Source organism: Triticum dicoccoides, chromosome 1B (assembly GCF_002162155.2).
Source record: "Triticum dicoccoides isolate Atlit2015 ecotype Zavitan chromosome 1B, WEW_v2.0, whole genome shotgun sequence".
NCBI lineage: Eukaryota > Viridiplantae > Streptophyta > Magnoliopsida > Poales > Poaceae > Triticum > Triticum dicoccoides.
In genome coordinates this window covers 541,290,491-541,296,445 of record NC_041381.1, presented here as the reverse complement: position 1 = coordinate 541,296,445, position 5,955 = coordinate 541,290,491, and positions in this window count along the sequence as shown.

Below are 5,955 nucleotides of genomic sequence, written 5' to 3'. Positions count from 1 at the left end.
GGCGGGCTCGCGCGGGCCCGCGATGGGCCTGGTGTGCCGCGGCGGAGGCGGGGAGCCGGACGGACAGGTGGCGGCGTGGGATTGGCCGGGGCTGCGGCGCTGGACATGTCCGATGCGGGACGGACGTGTTCAGCGGCGCAGAGGAGGGGGAGGCTAGGGTTAGGGGGGATTTGATCCGCGAATTTCGGGGGGAGGGGCATATATATAGATAGAGGGAGCTAGGAGAGTCCAAATGAGGAGCCGTTTTCGGCCACGCGATCGTGATCGAACGACCGAAAGCATGGAAGGGAGTTAGATGGGTTTTGGGCCACTTTGGAGGGGTGTTGGGCTGCAAAGAGAAAGGGGGGTTTCGGGCTACGCGGTTAATCGTTGGAGTATCAAACGGACTCCAAATGGCACAAATCTTGACAAGCGGTCTACCAGTGGTATACCAAGGCCGCTTGGCAAACCTCAGGCCATTCCGAGAATGTTCAACACCTGCTCACGAAAACAAGGTCTGAGAGGGGCGACGGGCGCACGCGAGGGGTCCGGACTCCGAACGTACAACAGAGAGAACCGGGAGGACCCGAACGGATGCAAGTTCTGAAAAACATGGAGATGAAATGCAGATGATGACATGGCAAAATACAACACGCAAGGAGCTGACATGGCAACGACGGCGAATAACTGGCAGACACCTGGCGCATCCAATCTGGGGTGTTACACTGAGCCATGTATTCTGCTACTGTAGCACGACCCTCTTTTGTTGGATATTATGTATTGTTGTTAGTTTGAAGCACTCCTCTGGTTTGAAGGATAGATACCTTCCTGTTATGAACTGCATCCTAACTCACCTGCGTAGGATGTACTGATAATGATGATGGAGATGCTATGTAGAAGCCATATATATCAGTTAGGCTTTAAGTGCGTACTTGTTAGTTAAACCTATGTATAAATTGTGACACTAAATACGACTAGTAAGTAGTACAGTAGCAGTACTAGTATACGCCGGTCAAACTATTCATCATGTCCACACATTGAATTGACATGACAACATGCTGCGTGTGAGGTGACACAAGAATCCCGGCGGCGTGTTCGGGTATTCTGGACTTCAGATTTGGAGTACCACTTATCTTATCATTCACTTAAAACAGTCGAGTGATCATACATTGAGTACCATATAACTGGAATTACCGATGCAAGTCGAAGAAGGATTAGCCGATGCTGCCGGCTGGCGTCAAGTTCGATCCCACGGATCAGGAGCTGATCAAGCACCTTGAGGCCAAAGTGAGTGCTGACAGCGCGATATTTCAGTCTCTCATCGATTTGTTCATACCAACCATCGACAGCGAGCACGACATATGCTACACCCAACCTGAGAAACTTCCAGGTAAGACACCAATCGGCCGTCTACTTGCACAAACATATTCCTTTGTTTATAGCTCTATTTTTCTTTTTAGACACATACCTGGTGAAGCAATTACAATTTGAAAGTTAATAAAAAGTGAAACAAGTGACTGCAACATGCCAAAGATGTTATGAAACTGCCAACTACGTACACTAAAACATGTATTCCACAATACTGCAGGTATCACACTGAGTGGCCTAAGGAAGCATTTCTTCCAGCACAATTCCAGGGCGTTCAAAAGGGGCACGTGGACGTGTCGCAAGATATAGTCGGAGTGCGGCATGCGCGCGATGTGGCACAAGACCGGCAATACCTTGCTGGTGATGGTCAACGGCCGGCAGACGGGCAACAAAAAAGGTTCTGGTGCTGCACACCAACTAGAACTTCGACCAGCAGAGGACCAACTAGGTGATACACCAGTACCACCTCGGGCACTTGGAGCAAGAGAAGGAGCGGGAGCTGGTCCTCTGCAAGATTTTCTACCAGACGAACACTAGGGCCAGGAGTAAAAAGATTATAAGTTAGCTTGGTATTGGTAGTTGTACTACCTTGTCGTTCGCAAGTTGGTATTGTTGTTAAAGATCTTTTGGTATGAACTTGCATTTGCTTCCAACCATCATGCCGCGGGTCGACGTGGATATAAAGCTGAATCATTTGTTTCGAAACAAATTTTCAGGCACCTAATTTTTATTTGATGGGTAGCATAAACACCTGCCGTTCGAATTCCCAGTTCTCCAATTTTTTTGAAACAAGTGCATGCACTTATTATCATGATGAAAAAACAATATCCCTGCTGCATCCCAGTTATCAGTCTGTACTTGCAGAATTCTCTTGTTTATTGAGCACATATATTGTTTTTTCAGGTCGAGAAGTTTCAACTGGGCTATAGACTGCCCAGGGTTGGTTTTGTTTTTAACAGGCCCAGCCCATGACGACAACTGGGCACAAAGATCCAGCAGGTATCTACTGGCCTCTGGCCCGCCAGCTTTAGTTATATTTTGTCTTACAACATCCGCAGGCAGTTTTTTTTACTGAATCAAACACACAACCCAGTTCTATTTTCCTCTTGAAACGCATGTCCTACATCCGTTTTCTAATCTCTACCTATAGTTTTACTAGTTCATATACACGTATCATTATATTGAAAACACATAAAATTCCCTTTTCATATTTACATCCTTATTTTTGTTGTTTTTTCCCACCCAGCGCTGATTTTTTACACTGGTTTTCCCTTAAACCAACTCAATTGCCCCACGTCTTATTTGCTTACAAAAACAAAACGATTTTTTTCGCAAATCAATAAGTTCTTAAAAAATGTTTATCATTTCGGGATTACAACAGTTTAGACTCCACAGAAATATGCAAAATAAGGTTGAACTTTTTGACCGTGAACCTGGGCAGAAAATGGGCTGTAATAAATTACTTAAGAATTAGCAAATGGGCTGCAAATTATAAAAAATAGCAAATGGGCTTTATGTTGTCTGCCGCAGATTTGGAGGCTGACTTGTGGGCCTACTAAGTTCATGCGTACACAAGGTTTCTCGAAAATGAAACTTAGTCAACAATCGACTCTACCAGCGTCAGACCGTTAGATGTCAATCTAACGACAATTGTGCTTCTTCAGTCTCTGATCTTCCTGCCCAAGCCGCCCAAACCAGCGCCGTCGGAACCGCCTGCTCCCGCCTCTCATGGCCAGCTGTGCTGCCGGGCAAGCCTCATGGCCCCATCATACTCGCATCCCTGGCCTGTCTATCCCTCTCCTCACCCACACCTAATGTTATTTTCTAGCGATGGCAGCCGAATCAGTCAACCCTCGTACTCTCCACTGCGTGGGCAACCACTACAGTGTCTTCCCCTGCTCCGTGTCGTTCCCTTCGTAGGCCTCGCCATCGTCCACCGCCCTGGTGCTCTCAGTGCGGTGTGGTCAATGATGTCCATCCAACGGCCGTAGTGCTTCTTCAACCTATGGTCTAGTCTTCTTGCTCCAGCCGCCCAAAGCAGCGCCGGTCGTGCCGCATGCTCCTGCCTCCCGTGGCCGGCTGTGTTGCCGTGGAGGCCTCACCCCCATACTACTCCCACCGCTGGCCAGGCCATCCCTCCACTCACCCAATCCCCCTGTTATTCTGTGGTGACGGCAGCCTCACATCGCAGCCGAACCAGTGAACCCTCGTACTCCTCTCCGCGTGGGCATCCACTGTCGCATCTTCCCCGGCTCCGCGTCATCCCCTTCCTAGGCCTCGTCGTCGTCCACCACTGTGGTGCTCTCGGCGCGGCATGGTCAATGTGGTCAACAACCGACTTCCATCAGAAGAGTACTATACGTGGAGAGGCTGACAGTTGGGTCCACGGCAGCCGCAAGGAAGTGCCTCCTTATTACGCGCAAAATAATTATTCCTCCACCTGACAGCAGGGACCCACAGGACGGGCCACCAGTATTTCATGAAAAAAACATTTCCCCCTGACTGTTGGGACCCACCGGATGGGCCACCATAATTTTGCAAAAAAAACATTTCCCCCTGACTGCTGGGACCCACCGGACGGACCATCGTATTTTGCGAAAAAACGTTCCCCCCGCTGTTAGCTCGGACCCACCGGAAGTGCCTCCTTATTACGCACAAAAAAATGAATACTCCCCCTGCTAGCTGGGACCCACCATGGTGGTAGGCTGCCTTGTGGGTCTACTAAGTTGACGGGGACGGAGGGCTTTGTCAATTTAGTCAATATGAACGATTCTAGCTCCAGTGATCGTAAGATGTCCATCCAACAGCCGTCGTGCTTCTTCAATCTCTGCTCTTCCTACTCCAGCCGCTCAAACAAGCGCCGGCTGGACTGCCTGCTCCCTCCTTCCCGCTACTGGCTGTGCTGCCGCGCAGGCCTCACCGCCGCACCATACTCCCATCGCTGGCCTAGCCATCCCTCTACTCACCCACACCTGCTATTATTATCTGGCGACGGCAGACGAACCAGTAAACCCTTGTATAGTCGTACTCCCCTCCGTGTGGGAAACAACTACCGAGTCTTCCTTGCCTCTGTGTCGTTCCCTTCCTAGGCCTCGCCGTCGTCCATCGCCCTGGTGCTCTCAACACGGCCTGGTCAACATGGTCAACAACCGACATGCATCTGAAGTGGACTGTACGTGGAGAGGCCGACAACTGGGTCCACGGCCGCACGCAAGGAAATGCCTCCTTATCACGCGCAAAATAATTATTCCTCCACCTGACAGCGGGGACCCACCGGACAGGCCACCGTATTTCGCGAAAAAAAATGTTTCCCCCCTGACTGCTGGGACCCACCAGCTACACCTTCGCACGCAAGGAAGTGCGTCCGGGTAAAAAAACGATTCACCCCCCTGACTGTTGGGACCCACCAGCTACATCTTGGCACACAAGGAAATACGTCCGGGCAAAAAAAATGATTCGCCCCCCTGAATGCTAGGACCCACCAGCCACATCTTCGCATGCAAGGAAGTGCGTCCAGGAAAAAGACGATTCGCCCCCTGACTGCTGGGACCCACCAGCTAAATCTTCGCGCGCAAGGAAGTGCATCCGGAAAAAAAAGATTCGCCCCCCTAACTACTGGGACCCACCAGCTACATTTTTGCACGCAAGGAAGTGCTTGACAATCGGGACCCACCTGGTCGAAGCGTATGTAGCGTTGTAATTCTGGTCGCGAACGTGTACGTACATATGTACTGGTCGATGTAGAGGCGCGCACGTAGCATGTACACGTGCGTACAGCGGCCAGTGTGCAAGAAAGAAAATACGGCCATGTATGTGTACATATGAGCGGGGTCTCGAACACCTACTCGTGCATACGTACGGCCAGGGCTCGTGTACATGGCTGGGTCAGAACGGAGAAACAGCGTCGTCGTCGTGTTCATGGGGAGCCAACCGGCTCGGTCGGAACAGAATGCATGGTCGTGTTCTTCGGGAGGGCTTGGACGGAACATGCGATGGAAACGAGGCCTGGCGTACCGCAGAACGGAGGAAACAACCTTGTGTTCGACCGGCCATGTTCGAAATGGGATAATGTTCATCGGGAGGGGTCTGCCGTACCGCAAAATGGAGGAAACGGACCTCCAGCGGTCGAAACAGGGGTCCTGTTGATCGGGAGGGGTGTGGCGTACCACAAATAGAAGGAAACGAACCTCCTACAGTCGAAATGGGGGTCCTATTGATCGGGAGGGGTGTGGCGTACTGCAAAACGGACGAAACAGACCTCCTACGATCGAAACGGGGGTCCTGTTGATCGGGAGGGATGTGGCGTACTACAAAACGGATGAAACGGACTTGTGTTGGAGAGCTATGGTCGAAACGGGGGTCCTGTTCATCGGGAGGGGTGTGGCGTACCGCAAAACCAGACTCCACAAGATACCGTTCATCTCCACCGTCGACCTCCTCTAGCCTCCACGGGTTACCATCGACCTCCTCCTGCCTCCACGGGCTCCTGTTCATCCAGCCTCCACCGCGCGCTACTCCACCGGCTACTGTTCAACCACCCCTCCACGGGCACCCCTCCATCATCTACTGTTCATCCAGCCCTCCACACCATGGGGTCCTATTCATCCA